This window comes from Lepidochelys olivacea (genome assembly GCF_965140295.1).
Source record: "Lepidochelys olivacea isolate rLepOli2 genome assembly, chromosome: 14".
Taxonomy (NCBI): domain Eukaryota; kingdom Metazoa; phylum Chordata; order Testudines; family Cheloniidae; genus Lepidochelys; species Lepidochelys olivacea.
Genome location: NC_140424.1, coordinates 27,489,100 through 27,507,631, shown reverse-complemented (window position 1 = coordinate 27,507,631; position 18,532 = coordinate 27,489,100). Strand labels below are relative to the sequence as shown.

Here is an 18,532-nt window from a genome sequence, read left to right as displayed (position 1 = left end):
CTGGGGCTGATACCTGCTGTCCCTCAGCTTTCTTTAAGGCGTTCCTGCTGCGCCATAAGGGTGTCTATGACCATTGGATCGGCCTCTGGAGGGAGCAGGGTCAGCCCTGGAAATGGACCAACAGCACCAAATTCAACCACCTGTGAGTCTCTCTCGCCCCTCTGGACTAATTCCCTGGGCTTGGGGATTCTGGTGTCTGAGCGGTTTGAGCTCAGGTAGATCCACCATTCAGTGCTAGTGAAACCACCAGACATGACCCTGGTCCGTTCGCGTCCTGCGTGTATCGGAGACCGATGGGAGCCGGTGTGTCCCTGAACTCTCGGCTCCTCCCCGCAGCACGGTGCTGGGCCGGAGACAGAGCCCGCCATAGCCAGAGATGCCCTCGCAGCGCGCTGGGATTTCAGCTGGGACACTCGCTGTTCTCCCCCAGCCCTCTTCAGCAAGGTCCCTGGGGTGTCTGACCCCCCCTGGGGAAAGGAGGCAGCAGGGAGCTCAGGTTAACAGTGGCTGCTAGAGAGGGCAGCATGCCGAGCACTGCATGGCAGGTGCAGGTCCCGCTGGGGATTGCAGCCGGCAGGTTTGAGTGACTTTGCTGGTGAGGCCTCTGAATCCGCAAAAAGGCACCAATGTTAAGGGAGCCTGCGGTTCACAGGTGCTGGACGCCTGGGGCTCCCACGGCAACGGGGTACAGTAGTGATGGCTGCCCAGCCACCACCCTGCGATGGGTTTCAGTGGGCTCCAAGTGTGATCACAAAACCAGCGCTGCTTGAGCCCGGAGCAGGGTTTGAACCCCGGAATTCAGCACTAGAAGCATGAGCCTCTGCCATAGGAGCAAAAGAATCCACTTCTTTAACTGAACGCCCCCCCTCCGATTGATACAGCTCTTATGGAGGCCAGCCATTAGAGGAGGATGGAGACCCCCCACTTCCCTGGTCTGGGTTACTTCAGTACTTTGAAAAGTCAGGCTCTTATGGCGCTGGGTCAGGGCTCCCCAATGGACAGTCCCCATTCTGCTGTATTGGACCCAACCTTTGGATCCCACCTGCTTCCAGCCTGACTGGGTCTGAATAGCCACCAGACACTGTCCCAAGTTTGGGCCTCTGTGGCCCTCTCCTGGGGTACAGACTCCATGTCCTGAGCTCTGCTCCTGAGGGGCTGGGAGAGTAGCTGCTCCGCACTCAGGCGTGCACTGTGGAGAACGGCTCCCCTGGCTGGGACTGATGTGAAATGCCTGGCCTCTGCCTGACTGCAGCTCCCTGGCTTCTGTGTTGCAGGTTTCAGATAAGAGGAGGAGGTGACTGCGCGTATCTGAACCACGAGAAAGGGGTCAGCAGCTCACGGTGCTACATGGGAAGACGGTGGATCTGTAGGAAACTTGAGGTGTATGTGATGGGAAAAGAGACTGCATTGGAAGGGGGCTCGAAATGGGACTCCTAGACGTGACACTGATCCAACTCACACCTACTTGAACGAGCCAAGTCCCCGTTCGTCAGCCTGGCCAGGATCTCAAATTCAGGCAGCGGGGCCCGCAAGCAATAAGTGTGTCTCATTTAAACTGTGGATTCTTCGTATGTGCCTTCTGCTTTTGAACCTTTAAACTCAGGGTCACATTAGGAGCCACAAGGACTCCAAGATCTCTTTCTTGAGTGGTAACAGCTAATTTAGATCCCATTGTTTTGAATATTTTTTGTATTTTTGTATTTTTTCCCCAAAACCACCTCTATTGACCCCTCTGTCTGGGACAGGTCCTCAGATTTGTCACGTAAAAAGAATGGCTGATGTGTGGGAATCTCCCACACCTTTGCAGTGTTGACCTGAATTTTATGGGCTAATGTGTTTACCGCTCAGCACTGATCTGATCAGAAGATAATTTAGGTTCTTGTCCCAGTTCAGGCTATAGGGATAGAGAACACAGAGAGTTCAATATTGTGAGAGGACCCTCCGGGTGTGTGGCAAGGACACTTATACTGAGGACAAAACCAACTTGTTAAGATCTTTATTAAAATAAAAGAAAGAAGCATAAATGCTACAAAACACAGAGTCACAAAGAAGTAATACAATTCTATGACCCCTGGTGGTAACATTTCTATTCTAAAAGACTACTAAAGCTAGCATATTCACACCCATCCCTGAAGACCTGGTAGTAGGAGACAGAGGATCAGTCTTGTCTCTGGCATGTCTGAGGAACTAATGGTCCAGGCTTCCCAAATTGGTAGGGCTTAGGTTCAAGTGTTGAGTGGCTAGGATATATTGTGAAACTGAGGTGATAGCTTGATAGAAGATAAGAAAATGTGACCCCTTTGTATGGTTGTTTGCCATCTTATAGGGTCCCGGTACTGCCCGCTGTCAGAATCTAGGCCCAACCTACCATGCCCAAATCTTATTTCCTCAACCCCATAAATCTGCAGGTACACTTACTCTATAGGTTAACATGTTATGCCATATACTCATACGAATCGATTATCTCATTCCCGAAACCGTTAACCCTGACCTAACTCATGACTTCCATGTTCTGCAGTGTGCCTTGCAGTTACCGGTCTGCTCCAGACTTAAGGTTAGCAGATTCAAGTTTTTTGTTCAGTTCCCCAAAGCTAAGGGGGGCAACTGGTATGCCATTTATCTATGCCAAAGTTTACAAACACTTATACTAACTTACTCTAGCTAATCGTACAGGATACAGGCCTGAAGGTTATTTGCATTACAGCCAACTATTATGAATAACCATGAATAACCCTTATGAATAGCATAAACTGGAATTCCACATAAACAAAACCCCAGAAAATACTATGATTAATTAATAATAGGATATGATAACAAAATAATATGAATCAAACCAAAAGAAAACATATTACGCAATATGGCAAGCTAGCAAACTGACCTTATGGGCTACAGCAATGAAAACCCATGCAAAGAATATATTTTGCTTCTCTGCAATGGCCTTGTCTTCTGAAAGTGCTCCTTTGGCACCTCGGTTACCTTGGGGCCTCACTGATTGTTTGGAAGTCTTCCTACTTCTGATGTACTTAAAAAACATTCTGCCAGGGAGGAGTGGGGAGCCCAGTCTCTCAGTCCTTCTCCCCTCCCGCCCCCACCCCACTGCCTCTCTTAAGTTGATGGAAGCACTCCTGGTAAGGATGCGCATGACTGACAGAAGGAGAGTAGTGTGGATGTGAATAGTTTGACTTACGTTTGTAGTGCAGACATGCCCTCAGTCTCTGAGGACCTTGAACTGCTTTCACCAAATGCCCACGCATGCCACCACCCCACAAGACTGGTAATCATAGATGCTGCATTCAGAGCAATAATTTTTACTTCAGCAGGATTTTGTTGTTGTTGTTTGTTAGTTTGTTTGTTTTGCAGGGGGGTGCTTATTGGCCTACATTTAGAGAATTAATGATATGGATGGTGGGATGAATTGCACGCTCAGCAAGTTTGTGGATGACACTAAGATTGGGGGAGAGGTAGATATGCTGGAGAGTAGGGATAAGGTCCAGAATGACCTAGACAAATTGGAGGATTGGGCCAAAAGAAATCCGATGAGGTTCAACATGGACAAGTGCAGAGTCCTGCACTTAGGACAAAGAATCCCATGCACCGCTACAGACTGGGGACCGACTGGCTAAGCGGCAGTTCTGCAGAAAAGGACCTGGGAATTACAGTGAACGAGAAGCTGGATACGAGTCAACAGTGTGCCCTTGTTGCCAAGAAGGCTAACGGTATATTGGGCTGCATTCGTAGGAGCATTGCCAGCAGATCAAGGGAAGTGATTACTCCCCTCTATTTGGCATTAGTGAGGCCACTTCTGGAGTATTGCGTCCAGTTTTGGGCCCCCCCACTACAGAAAGGATGTGAAGAAATTGGAAGGCAACAAAAATGATTAGGGGGCTGGGGCCCATGACTTATGAGGAGAGGCTGGGGGACCTGGGGTTATTTAGTCTGCAGAAAAGAAGAGTGAGGAGGAGGATTTGATAGCAGCCTTCAACTACCTGAAGGGGGGTTCCAAAAGAGGATGGAGCTAGGCTGTTCTGAGTGGTGGCAGATGACAGAACAAGGAGCAATGTCTCAAGTTGCAGTGGGGGAGGTCTAGGTTGGATATTAGGAAAAACTATTCACTAGGAGGGTGGTGAAGCACTGGAATGGGATACCTAGGGATGTGGTGGAATCTCCATCCTTAGAGGTTTTTAAGGCCTGGCTTGACAAAGCCTTGTCTGGGATGATTTAGTTGGGGTTGGTCCTGCTTTAAGCAGGGGATTGGATTAGATGACCTCCTGAGGTCTCTTCCAACCCTAATCTTCTATGATTCTATGAATGTTTGTTAGGTATATCTGGCTCTCGTTTTCCATCTCTAAACTCCCTCACAAAACTCCCTGATTTGCTAGCTCCTCTGGTACTTAGGAGCTGCCTTTTAAAATTTCTGAGTTAGTCCTGCCCCTTCATGAAGGCCTTCAAAAATCACAGCTGGGAAATTAAAGGGAAACAAGCCAACAGAACTTTTTGTAGGCTTCATTTACATTAAGTAAATGTCAGGCTTTAAAGCAGCTGAGAGGATCTTCAGTAACCAGAACATATGGGAAAATGTCCAAAAAATTGAAGCATAGTTCTTTTGAGGAACTAAAATGGCACAAATGTCCATGAATTAATGTATGAAATTAAAGAGTTACAGCTTCACTTTCAGTAACATTTTATAAGTCATCTCTCCCTCTCTCACACTCTCTCTTTCCTTTCATTCTATCCATTTTTGCTCATAATCTTTTTTAGCTTTTGTTACCCACCCTGGTTTATTTCTGACTTCTCCATTCTCCTCTAGTCACTGTTAACTGATTATTTTTCTCTCATAGTCTCCATTCTGTCCCCCAATTTTACCCCTTCCCCATTTGCTCCCCCTGGGTGTTTCCCCTCTCAAGAATGTTTTCCTTTTGCTCTATCCATTTCTGTTTTTCACCCTTTTTCTAGGACTCTCCCTTTATTCTTGCTTCCTCTGCTCCCTCTGGTTAAACCCACTCTGCCCCTGCTTCTTCCAGTGTTCATTCCTTCTGAAGCACCTGGCATTGGCCACTGCCGTAAGACAGGATACTGGGCTAGATGGACCTTTGGTCTGACCCAGTCTGGCCATTCTTATGTTCTTAATTCTTAGAAAATCATGAGATTGACACACCGCTTGCCCCCCCCCCCCAAAAGAGATTTTTAAAGAAGATTCTATAATGGTTTCTGGTCTGTCTCTTGGTTTTTAATTTTCCCCTTCCTATCCCCTATGTCTGTGTGACAAATAGAGACATCCCATATCTACAGAGGAATGTGACTTTGGCCCCTGTTGCAGGAGCTTTCACTGGGGGGCCCCAATGAGATCTGATTAAAGAGTTTTGTACAAAATGCTCCCTGCTGGTGTAGAGGTTCCAGCTTCTCTCTAAACTCCAAATCCCAATTAATTAATTCTCTATCCCTGCTGCCACCACATCTGCCTGTCCCCCAGCCCAGCAATTACTTCTCCCACCAAAACCCTACATCCCTCCCTGCCCCACAGTGACCCTCTGCTTCTCCTGCAGCTTCAATGGGTCTCCCTTTCTCTCTCTCGCCCCCCCCCCCGCCTCCCAAAATTCCTGGTGCTGCAGAGATGGAGGGGGAGGAGATGGAATAAGGAACCAGAGGGTTGGGTACACGGGAGTCCTCCAGGGTCATAGAGACTAGCATGACTGGGGCTAGGGAAGCCCATTTTTTAATTCGCCCCATGTATTAGTGACACTGTCTGACTGAAGCTCCCCAGAGTCCTCCTGGACCATAGAAGATAGCGACAAACAGTCTAAATAGCTCCCTGGGCAATGAGATTGGCTTCTCCATCTTGATTACTTGCTTCTTTCTGTGGTTTCACAGTCCAGACATGAGACCCCAAGGACCCTCCAGGGTCATAAAGACTGGAGTTTCCAAGGCTAGAGAGGCTGATTTCAGGGTCCTCAGTGCAATATTCCACCCCCTGTGTCTCAGGGACACAGTCTGAGCTCGGATCCTGCCCCCACCCAGAGCCAGGGGTAGATTCTCTCCGCAGGGACAGAGGCTGGTGGGAAAGTGAAGATTGGGGCCTTGTTATCAGCATCGAAAAATGTCACTTGGCCCCATTCACAGTCCAGACAAACCTGGATCCTCCTGGGGACCTGGCTCAGGGGTAGTATGGTTGCAGGGGAGGTGAGAGCCTGGAACAGACCCAACTACTGCACAGCCCAGATCCCCACTTCAGGGTTAAAGCTGACTTCTCCCTTCCTCCTCACAGACTCTTTTGCCACTCCCACAGCCCAGAATCCTCTGTCCCCCACCTCCACATCCCAGCAATATATCCCTGAAGTGAATCCCTCAGAGCCCAGCATACAGGCCCAGGAGTCAAATCTCTCTGGATTGTTCGGCAGATGTTGCCTGGTGTCTCCCCATTTCACACTTTTCTGATCCTCAGACAGGATGAGTCAGGGATGAGCCGTGTCTGGATCCAGAATCACATTCACTATGGGAGAGAGAGAATCAGAGTTCAGCCCTGGGGGAATCTGGGACCATTTCTCACACTCCCTAACATCCCTGCTTGGCAGTTCCTCAACCTGTGTAATGGGATCCACTTCTGTACTTTCTCATTTGAATATAGAGCCTGCAGCTCCCTGCTCCCCAGCTGGGGCTGGTTCATTCCCAGCAACAGAGACTTGGCAAGGAAGGTAGCAAAAGCTTGTAATTAGGAGAGTCCTGAGGAGGCAGGTACCAACTTTGAACCCCAGAGGGAGTCTCCTCCCATAAATGCATCCTCCACTGCCAGGCCTGGGAGCAGAGATGAAGACGCAGCACAGGGGAAGAGCCAATAGTTCAAGGCCAGTGAGCAGGAAGCAGGAGGTGGCAATGGGTGGGGCAGCCCCTTCCCAGCCCAGAGAGAAGGGAGGTCTACAGGTGGCAGCACTAGAGAGACACCATCTCCCCAACCCACAAAGCAGCTGCAATGGCAGAGTCCAGCCCTGCCCAAAGGAGAAGAGCCATGGGGAACAGTCTGTCCCCCAGGTGAAATGGGGAAGGGTGTGGCAACCAGGAGGCTCTCTCTCCTGACCACCTTGAAGGTAATATTGGAAAGGCTTGTCAATGTCAATACAAATTCTCAGATCACAATTAAGGTGGCTTTAGGGCTGGGCAGTGCAAGTGTCTCTGGTTATTGCTGTGTGGGAGAGTTGCTTTCATGGACATTTTCTGTTAATGGAAGGAAAAACTCCCCCAAAGCTCACCCTGGATGTGTGATCCCAGAGATCCTCCCTTCCCTGCTCTAGCTCAGGTGGGAAAGAGTCTGGAGGGGAAAAGGGTCACAGAGATTAGAGCACAGCGTCTCTGATTTACAACACCAGCCTGGGGAGCTGCTTCTCTCTCCTGAATGCCTGAGAATAAGCAGAGATGCCCTGGCAGTTCGTCCCCCTGGCTGCTGAGACTTTCTGTGGTGGCTGCTTTTTCCCTCCTTCCCAGCTGCATCTCCCTACTCTTCCACACCTTAGTGTGCAGGTGGTTGAATCCCCCTTGGTGCATCAGAGGATAGCCCTGGATGGTACAACCAGACTCAGAACTAGAGTGACTGGATGGAGCCCACAGTGCTCAGCCAGTGCATGGGGCTGCCCACCCTACATGTCCCCTCCTTTGTGTTCCAGAAGGTGAGGACAACCTAGCCTCTTGCTTCTCTTGCTTTCCTCAACCAGGTCCTGTGAGAAGGTGTTTCCCACTCATCCCTCACAGCTGGCCCTCTGTAACTCATCATCACCTCTTGCACCACAAGCCTCCCCAGCCACCTTTGACACGCCACCTGTATTGGCTGAAGGACATCCAGCTGGTCCACCTCTGTACCAGTCCCCGAGAACATCTGTACATGCTTGTGCTCCACACCATCCACTTCCTTGCCTTTGTGTTCCATCCTGACTCCAAATGGTGGGACCTACAGGAGAGAAAATGAGGAACTGTGGTGGGCCAGCCTGTACTCCACTTTTGTTCCACAGCCCACTGGGGATATTAGGTGGTGTGTCAGCTTGCAGCCCCTTTTCCAGCTCTTTTTGAACCTCTTACTAAAGTTCTGGCTGCAATATTCCCTGCACCTCCTGATGTATACACACCCCATTTGTGACTTCAGAAAGTGGCAAGACATCCTTATTAATCTCCTCCTGGTGATGGCCAAGATGGCCACACATCACTGCAGGAGGACAAATCTGGAGGGAGGAAGAAGTGCTCTGAGACTGTGGCATGTATATCCATTCCCTTTTAAAATCATGTCTCCAGGCACAGTTCCCCTGGGCAGTGTTCACTGACTCCTTAGACACCTTTGAGGAGCAACAGATGCTCTCTGGGGTTCTCTGCTTGGTGTCCCCTTCTGGCTCCCTCATTTTTAACTTCTGACCTCTCTCCTTGTCCTGGTTTCTCTTTCATTGTCCCAAATACTCCATTGTTCCCTGGGCTTCATGGTTTCTCCCCCTTAGTTGAGGGGACGGGCCTTTAGCTTTGGGAAGGCGTAGATCCACCATGTCCCAGTACATGCAAATAGCATCTCCCTGCTTTTCCTGCTGGAGCTTCTCCTCTGAGGGTTAGAGAGGAAGGTGAGAACCTGAAGTTGCAGGGAGGGGAGTTAGAGGAGGAAGGTAATAGATATAAACCTGGGGGAAGCTCTATACTGAGCCTGTCCTTCTCTCCCTGGCCTGGGAGAAGAGAAGGGGATGGGTATTGGGGATGATCCACTCAGGCCAGAGAGTGGCCCCTTCTCCAGCCCAGAGAGCAGGGAGGATGTGGCAACATCACAGAGGGACCATATCTCTAACAGAGGAGAAAGAGAGCAACTCAAATGGGAGATCTCAGCCCAGCCCAGCTGAAGAGAAAGATGGGATGATGGTGAAGAGCAATCGGAGCGAGCCTCTCACATAGGGGAAAAGAAAAAAATGTGGCAACCCTTTGAATTTAATATTTAAAGGGCTTACGGACATGTATGGAAATGCCAGGGTCAGCATTAATGATTGGTGAGGGAGAGTGTATCTACACAGCAGTTTAAGCCAGGGTCTGATCCTGGGCTCAAGACAAACCCTCATTGCATCCACACTGCAAATATGCTAATCTAGGGCTCTGATCCAGAGTCCCAGGACCCTGCAGGTCTGGAGGGTCAGAGCCCATGTTAAACTGGAACCCAGGGTCCAAGCCCTATTGGTTTCCTATGTGCATGCATCCGTGGCTTGACTTGGGTGTGGAAGTCTTCTGGGTGTATCCTATAGTTCCTGGAGGCAGAGGAGCAGTGCTACAGGCAGCCAGCACAGCATGCCAGACACAGCATTACTACCTGGCTGAGAGGTCCCCCTTCCTGCTCCTCCCACAGTGGTGGTGGAAGTTTCTCCTCCATGGTGGTGCACGGAGCTTGCCTGGAGCAGGGAGCAAAGTTAGGAGGTTGGTCATCCTTCCCTCAGCCATACTGAGCCGAGAGCTCTGCCACTTCTTCTCCCTGCAGGGCAGCTGCTATGGTCCCTGCTCTGCTCACTGGCCCTTACTCCAGACCCTCCTGCCCTCTCTTGGGCTGCAGGTGCAGGGTCACCTGGGCAGCATGCACTGTTAGGGTGGTCAGTGGGAGCCAGCACCAAAACTTCTCCGCAGCATCCCAGAGGTCTGGGGGTGTGGTGATGGCAGGGATAAGGGATTCCCCAGGGTTGCTGGAGCACACTGCATCCCAAGCCTTGGGGATGGATTTTGCCACTTTGCAGCAAGCAGCAGCCAGACTGGAATGTGTGTGTGTCTTCCCTCTGACACCTTCATTTTATGTCAAACTTCAAAACAAACTGAAAAAATCAAGCAAGCAAGCAAAAACTTGATCATTGATCATCGTATTTGAAAAATTAAGAATTACAAAGTTTCACTGTAATAGTTTGACACCCTGGAGACTGATGTCCTCATTATCCTTAGGACAGGCACAGGGGCATGTTTTTGCCAATGTGACCGAGCCTAGAGCTGGAGAACCCAGTTATCCGACTAGACAGTAATTCAGTATAATGCCCTCTCAAATGGAGACAGCCACCAAATGAGCTAATTACGCGGCGTATGTACTCACGTGCTCCTTACGGGCACCCGCGTCCCATCAATAGCACCACCACAGTTAGGAAACAGGATTGGCAGTCGCGTTTCCCCCCAGTGCAGAAAATTCTTAACCTAGAGTTAAAATGCAATGTTGATGCTCAAGCCCAGGATTCCCTGACAAGAGGTCAGCTGACTCATATCCCTTACGCTTACATTGCTATGTAGGCCTAGCCTCAGAGTGTTTGTTGGTCAGGGAGAGTGTTTCTGTTCGTCAGTGGGTGCAGGGACTCAACACTAAAGATGGTATCAGGATTGTTTGTGTGATTTCGGCTTGGGATTTCTTAGTATTTCATGTTTCAGGGTAGCAGCCGTGTTAGTCTGTATTTGCAAAAAGAAAAGGAGGACTTGTGGCACCTTAGAGACTAACCAATTTATTTGAGCATAAGCTTTCGTGAGCCACAGGTGCCACAAGTACTCCTTTTCTTTTAGTATTTCATGTTTTTGTTTCTATTTTTATTTTTAGGGGTGTGTGTCATGGTCAGTGTTGGTTTGGTTTGTACATTTATCTAGAAGTTCATGAAAATGTTTTCATGGGATTTTCCTCTTTATTTAATGATAATCTCCACCTGAAGTCTCACCTGGTCTGTGTGATCCTAAGGATTTTCCTCTTATTGTCTCCAGTTCAGATGACAGAATGTCTGGAGGGGGAAAGGATAAGACAGATGATATTTCATGCTGTCATATTTGTGACATCCTCACTCTTAATTGACATAATTGTATTTTAATTATGAGAGAAAAACAGTTGAAGAGAGACAGAGACACACCCAGATTTTTAACAAAGCTAATATGAATCATCCTATTTTCTCTTTCATTCAAGCGTCTCAAATCAACAGAACCAATATCCATGAAGCCTCAGAACCACTCAAAGAGACACTATGTGGAAGATAGATTTTCTGTTCCCTCATCCTCCAAACCCAGCTGATTTCTCATTCTCCTTTTACATTTTGTCATGAGCCAGGCCAGATCCTGCAAAGATTTTAGCATTAATGTAACTTTACAAACATTGGCCTCTTTCACATCAGTGGGATGCTGAGATTTTTCAGGATGAGGAGCCTGAATTGTGCGCTCTTTGGGTCTCAGTATATGTACAGAGCTCAGCACAATGGGGCTTTCATTCTGCATAGACTGAAATACAAATAATCTTAAAATTATTTCATAAATGTGGAAACTGAGTCAGGGAGAGAATTGGCTCAATGGGCCTCATTCACCCCTGCACTGGTAAAAGGATGGGGGAAGCAGTTTGTGGTTCTCCTATTCAGTAGCTGCTGGGGTCAGTGCAGACATTGGCACAGGCTGCGGAAGTCCGGAGGTCCAGCCTGAGTTGCACCTCTGGTCCAGTGGCCCCTAGATGACTTCTCCCGGAGGCAGTGTCAAAGGCACAGCTTTACCCTGGCCACACCCCATTATTCCTGCTCCACCCCTTCCTCCTCTGCCCAGCCCTCAACAACTCCACTCTATTCCCTGCTTTCCCGGGAACACTCCTTGAGCCTGCAGCTGCTGTGGAGGAGCTGGAGGCACAAGAGGCTCCTGTGCTGCGAGGATTCCCCTGGGTTTACACCTTCCCTACAGCCCCTTTGGCCCACACAAGCTGCCACACGGGGCCAGAGCACAATGGTGAGCTGGGTCCACATTTCAAAAGTGGCCTTAAATTGAGGGTTTACGTTTTGGGTGCCGACCTTTAGGCCTTGTCTACACTGTTTTGTCGGCAAAAGGCAGCTTTCATTGACAAAACAGTGGAGGTGTACACACTATAATGCACCTCTTGGTGACAAAACTCTCCTGCTTTACTGACAAAATATAACCACCTCAATGGGAGGCATAGAGATTTTTGCAGCAAAATTAGATCAACAAAGTGTCAGTGTAGACACTGTGTTTGTTACGTTGCTGTAACTGGCCTCCGGAAGGTATCTCACGATGCCCACCGTAACCGCTCTGCTCACTGTTTGGAAATCTGCTGCCATTCATCCAGCTATGTAGACATGTGTCCCTCCCCTTTCAAAGCCCCAGGAAGTCCCCCATACACAATTTGTCTCTCTTTCTCACATACACACTCCCCACACACACAGTCTCTCACACGCTCCGCCAACACATTCTCTCTCTCTCTCATGCACAACCCCCCCACATGCTGTCACACATGCTTCCCCCACACAAACACACACTTCTGTGGGCTTCTTGTATTACTGTTAGGGTTACCATATTTGAATATTCAAAAAAGAGGACACTACATTGGGGGGGGGGGGGAAAGGGGGTATTTGCTTGCCCCACCTGCCCCCGCCCCAACTCCACCTCTTCCCCGCCCCCATTCCAACCCCTTCCCCAAAGTCCCCAACTCTGCCCCCTTTCTGCCCCATTGGACCCCGCCCGCTCCTGGCTCCCTCGCCGCTCGCCTCTTCACTGCCCACCGCTGGCTCGCCGCTCGCCTCTTCACCCTCCCCGCCTGCCACTTGCCTCCTCACCCACCCACCAGCCAGCCACTGGCTCCCTCGCCGCTCGCCTCTTCACCACCATGCCCCACTCGCCTACTCACCCCTCCTGCCGCAGGTCGCTCTGGCTCCTAGGATCAGGGGCAGCCAAGGGGTCTCCACGGGCTGCGCCCGCCACAAGCGTGAGCTCCGTGGCTCCCATTGGCCAGCACCAAAGAAAAGCACCAATGGGAGCTGCCGTAGCCATGGAGTGGGGCTTACAGGTGCCGGCAGCACGCAGAGAGCCCTCCCCCCCCACCCCTGACTCGACCCGACCCTAAGAGCCAGAGGCACCTTCCGGGGGGCGAGGTGGGGAGTCCCAGCGGTGCTTACCTGGGGCGGCTCCCAGGAAGCATCCGGAAGGTCCCTCTGGCTCCTAGGTTCGGGTCAGGGCGGGTCAGGGCGGGGGCGGAGGGCTCGCTGCCCGCTGCCGGCACCTGCAGGCCCTGCCCCCGCAGCTCGGATTGGGCAGGAGGCAGCACGCGGAGACCACCTCTGCCTCTGTGCCTAGGGGCCGCCCACACTGCAGGCTCCTGCCAGTGGGCAGGTGCCGGGAGCTGCCCCAGGAAGCGCCACCAGCCCCGGGACTTTGGTGTGTGTGGTGAGGTGAGCGGTCCCCAATATCGGGACAAAGGGCGTCCCGACCGATGTGGCAAAATCCCAGACGTTTTTAGATATTTAAAAATTCCTCCCAGATGGTGATTTAAGAACCAAAAAGCTGGACATGTCCGGGAAAATACGGACGTATGGTAACCCTAATTACTGTTCAGCAGTGTCAGTTTGGTCATATTATCAAGCGTTACTCTAAAAAGGGATCTAAGATGTGTAACTTTTCAGGCACACACAGAAATCATTACAAGGTTCATAGCACAGTGCAAAGAAACAATGCCAGGTTCAGCACACTACAGCAACACACGTTACTGTGGCTCAGTGTTAAAATGCTCCTTCAAGGCATCCTCCAGCCAAATAGCCCCCCATTGGGTTCCCCCTATAGCCTTGTGTTCAATACAAGCACAATACACAGCACAGCACAATCCTGAACAGCAGCGTAGTATCCATGCTTTCTGACAGTGATGGCTGGGGTGCAGGTTGCCAGGGCAGTTGAAAAATAGCTGGCCATACAGTAGGATGCCCATGGAACAATGAGATTGAGAAACCTTCATCATGTGACTCTCTACCTGCCTGCATGAGGCATTGCAAACCCTTCACAAAGCACCTTCTGACCAGTGGCACAGTGGGATAGCTACCCAGAGCTGTCTGTGTCAACGCAAAGCTACTATTGTGGATGTGCTTTGCCGACACAAGGAGCACAGTGTGGACATGCAACAGTGGTTTAATTATAGTAGTGGCTGTTTGTTGGCGTAACTGGAATCGACAAAACTCTGTAGTGTAGATAGACAAGGCTTTAGGCACCTGGGGCCCGGAGTTCCTTGGTAATGGGCACCTGCAGATCCTACGGACTCCAGCTGCATGTGGGGCTGCTAAAAAGCTCTGGAGCACATGCCCCGTAGTTCTGTAGTTGGAAGAGAGAAACTGAGGTACCCCAAATTTTGTACATTTTTACCTTAATGATTGTACCAAAGTTCACAGAGTGAAACAATGTGAAAGATCCTGGCACCTGGGCCCTTACTTCATCTGCTCAGTTTGTCTGCTTTCTACTTGTTATTAAATAGGTACATAATCTAATTGAACCAGTTGCCCAGAGCCCATCTCCACCCATAGTCCCAGAGACACACCCTGGTTTCCTTTCCTAGATCCCTTCTCAGTACCTTTGAACTTCCACAGAATCTCCATTAGAGCAATATTTCGCTGGGAGAAATCACTGAGTCTCTTTTCCAGCTCAGGAGAAATCTCCACTGGCTGGAGGAACTTCCCCTTCTCGCACCTGGAGAGGAAGAATTTCATGATATTATGTTTCTTTTAGTGACTCATTATAATTCCTTGCTAGTGGAAGTTGCTGCTCTTATGGGCCTGGAGTTAGAATTCCTCCACTTCTCCCAGTCTCAGAGCAGGCACAGCACTGGCCATGGCAGTGCAACCTTTCCCTAAAGGCCCCATTAATATTCTTCATCTCTGGCCTGGACAGAGCAGATCTGTACATCAAAGGGGAATCATGTTTTCATGACCAATTCACTCCTTCGCCTCCATGCACTAATACTAGTATGTTCCCATATTTCATGCACACAGTGTTATCAGATTGTTCTTTCAGGAACTAGATTGAAACCTCAGGGGCCCCCGCCCCCACCAGTTCCTTCCACACAGGTCTCCAAACAGTCCTGAGGTGGTAAAGACTCTTGATTCCGCTGTCCAGGGCATGATTGTAACCAGTGCCTTGAGCTGAAAGGCCCATATTGATCCTCGGGGTTCTGAGGCAGCCAATTCCCCAGGGATGTAACATCTCTAGGAAATACTGTAGGCCAATCTTTCCCACTGAATAGATAATTCAAGAGTCCTGTGTTAAAGGGTGAGGATTAAATGCATAAATGGGAATTACATTCTGAACGTGACCTTGCCCCATATATTTTGCTGCAGTGCCCTGGGGAACTATAGTAAAGAACAGCATTATCAGATACATAGATGAACATGATTTGTTGGGGAAGAGTCAACATGGTTTTTGTAAAGGGAAATCATGCACCACCAATCTACTAAAATTCTTTGAGGGGGTCAACAAACATGTGGATAAGGGGGATCCAGTGGATATAGTGTACTTAGATTTTCAGAAAGCCTTTGATAAGATCCCTCACCACAGGCTCTTAAGCAAAGTAAGCTGTCATGGGATAAGACGGAAGGTCCTCTCATGGATTAGTAACTGATTAAAAGATAGGAAACAAAGGGTAGGAACAAATTATCAGTTTTTAGAATGGAGAGAGATAAATAGTGGTGTTCCCCAGGGGTCTGTACTGGGATCAGTCCTATTCAACATATACATAAATGATCTGGGGTAAACAGTGAGGTGGCAAAATTTGCAGATAATGCAAAACTACTCAAGATAGTTAAGTACAAAGCAGACTGTGAAGAGTTACAAAGGGATCTCACAAAACTGGGTGACTGGGTAAAAAATTTGGCAGATGAAATTCAATACTGATAAATGCAGAGTAATACATATTGGAAAACATAATCCCATCTATAGTTATAAAATGAGGGGGTCTAAATTAGCTGCTATCACTCAAAAAAGAGATCCTGAAGTCATTGTGGATAGTTCTCTGAAAATATCCCCTCGATGTGCAGTGATAGTCAAAAAAGCTAACTATGTTGGGAATCATTAAGAAAGAGATAGATAATACAACAGAAAATATCACATTGCGTCTATATAAATCCATGCAAAATCTTGAAAATTGCATGCAGACCTGGTCACCCCATCTCAAAAAAGGTTCAGAAAAGCACTACAAAAATGATACTGGTTATGGAACAGCTTCCATATGAGGAGAGATTAATAAGACTGGGACATTTCATCTTAGAAAACAGACGGCTAAGAGGGGGGCTATGATAGAGGTCTTTAAAATCATGACTGGTGTGGAGAGAGTAAATAAGAAAGTGTTATTTACCCCTTCTCATAATGCAAGAACTAGGGGGTCACCAAATGAAATTAATAGACAGCAGTTTTAAAACAAACAAAAGGAAGTATTTCTTCACACAACGCACAGTCAACCTGTGGAACTCTTTGCCAGAGGATGTTGTGAAGGCCAAGACACAAACAGGGTTAAAAAAAGAACTAGATAAGTTCATGGAGCATACGTCCATCAGTGGCTATAAACCAGCTTGGTGTTCCTAGCCTGTGTTTGGCAGATGCTGGGAATGGTGACAGGGGATGGATCACTTGACGATAACCTGTTCTGTTCATTCCCTCTGGGGCACCTGGCATTGGCTGCTGTTGGAAGACAGGATACTGGTCTGACCTAGTATGGCCATTCTTATATTTTTATGAAATGTAGAGTCAATACACTCTCCAAGCCCTTTCACAGCATCGTGAAGAATGAGGGGAAGTGAAATAGAGCCACATACCTGCTCAAGGTGCTTCTGACATCCTAGAGAGGAAAGAGACAGAAAAACAATTTTAGTCCCAAATGCCGCCCACTGGGGATCCCAGAGAAGGGATTTTGCAGATATGGGTAAAAGAGGCCGTGCCTTGGCCCTAGGGCCATGGATTTGCTGAGTTAATGTCATCTCTAATATAAATGAGTCTGTAATTCTTCAAAGAGAAACAATAATTCACATTTCAGGAATGCACACACTGAATTACACTGTGACCTCTGACTGCTGGTCTCCAGTGCCCATGATTCAGGAGCTGTCCTGTCCCTGTGTTTGGATCAGGGATGTTTATAACTCAGTCTCACCCGCAGGAATTCACTTGCTGGCTTCTGACACTTCCCCTCCAGATCACTGATCAAGTTGCTGAGACGGGAAATCTCCTCAGACATTTTAATGACATTGTCATTCTGTATCTTCACAATCGCCTTTTCCAGATTTTCCAGCTGGGCCAGCAGGAGGTGCTCTTCTTCTTCTAGAAACTGCCGCAGTTGCTGAAATTCAGATACAACCTTCTGCCTCTTGTTTTGTGTCTGTATCTATTTTTTTTAAAAGAAAGGAAAGGTAAGGGTTAGAGAGAGAGTCTAGGGTCCGTTCATGGAGTGCTGATTCTGCAGGAGGGAGAATTTCTTTGAAAATTCTGTGATGTCTAACACATGATTATACCCTGTCGTTACTAGGGAGAGGATTTTCTACCACTTTCCCATTTGTCCCTAACATTTTTTCATGGTATGTTTCTATGTCTGACATAGTCAGCACACTGTGTTAAGCCAGACCCAGAGCAGCAGCCAGCAGGACTGAGCACTACATTAACAGAGATGCGAGGGGAGAGAAATAATTAACAATGCAAGAAATGTCTGCAGACTCAGGCAGATAGCACTGCACGAGACATAGTCTGCTCACCTTGGGAGGAGTTTTGTGAAAGACACAAGGGCTAGAAATTAACTCATTAATTGGAATGGAAGCTTAGATTCTACAGAATATGATGTGGTCCTGCTCCTGAGAGAGGATTTCTCAGGGCCGGTGTGTGTATGTGTGCGAAGACATAGGACTCTAACACAGACATCCATGCCCATGAAGAAACACAAAGCCCACATTCCCCAAGTCCATGGAGGAAGCTGCCTACAAACAGATGTCCTACCAGGTGCACCCGCAAAGGGAAGCCAAGGGGCCTGGCCCATCCACTTTTCACCACAGACCCAGCCATCTACCGCTCCTCTTCTCCCCGAGGTCCAGCCTCCCGGCCAGGCTGGAAGCTGGAGCCCGGCCAGGGTAAAAGAGGCCCAGGGAGCCCAGGCTGCTGGGAGAAGCCATGGGTGGGGGGTCCCGAGACCAGCTTCCTAACAGATGGCCCACTGCAAGTCCCTGCAAGTTAATAACAATGGGCACCTACCAGATACTCCAGGCTTTAAACCTCTCCAGTCACTTTAAATCTCAGAAGCTTTTCTCTCTCTTCCTTCAGAATCTCCAAATGGGCCTGAATCTTTTCCTGAAGAAACAGAAATGATTTTGGGAGGTTTCATTTTGAGAGTGCTTGGGGTGGGGTGGGGGGTTTCCATATCAAACCGAAGGCTCTGTAGGTGACTGTTAACCCTACCAGGTTTATGACATCAGGAACACCAAGGAAATGAAACCTCATTAACAGAGACAGCTTTACATTGCTTTACATTGTGAGTGAGATGAACGCACTCAGTGTCGTGTGTAGAACTCTTCTGTCAAAGGTACTTACCTGGGATGGGGCAGTGTCCTATTGCCAGTGAATGATTTTAGAAGTGTGTAGCCAGGAATGGGGTAGGTATTCTCTTTAAATCTATATTTCCTTCTATGAAGGAGAAGAGAAAGTGCCGACTGTCACAGCAGGGATCAAAGAAAACCTTTGGGTTCAGCTAGCCCTGCCCCGTTATACCTGCAGCCAATGCCAGGCCTGGAGGGAGGAGAAAAGAAGG

The 18,532-nt window shown here is 48.8% G+C and overlaps 2 pseudogenes across 2 annotated transcripts in view; one reads left to right on the top strand and one right to left on the bottom strand.

The window, feature by feature from the left end:
- The window catches only part of LOC311531265 (C-type lectin domain family 2 member D-like), a 100,810-nt pseudogene extending 95,653 nt beyond the window's left edge, over positions 1 to 5,157 (top strand). Inside the window, exon 6 of the transcript in view lies at positions 1,381 to 5,157. The product of the transcript in view is annotated as a C-type lectin domain family 2 member D-like (transcript). The remainder of the gene's footprint in view (positions 1 to 1,380) is intronic.
- Positions 5,158 to 5,181: 24 nt separating this feature from the next.
- The window catches only part of LOC311531256 (E3 ubiquitin-protein ligase TRIM15-like), a 43,168-nt pseudogene continuing 29,817 nt past the window's right edge, over positions 5,182 to 18,532 (bottom strand). The window contains exons 2-8 of the transcript XR_014714559.1: positions 17,980 to 18,075; positions 16,895 to 17,125; positions 16,563 to 16,585; positions 14,330 to 14,445; positions 10,677 to 10,736; positions 7,805 to 7,933; positions 5,182 to 6,487 (exon numbers count right to left, since the gene is read on the bottom strand). The product of XR_014714559.1 is annotated as an E3 ubiquitin-protein ligase TRIM15-like (transcript). The remainder of the gene's footprint in view (positions 6,488 to 7,804; positions 7,934 to 10,676; positions 10,737 to 14,329; positions 14,446 to 16,562; positions 16,586 to 16,894; positions 17,126 to 17,979; positions 18,076 to 18,532) is intronic.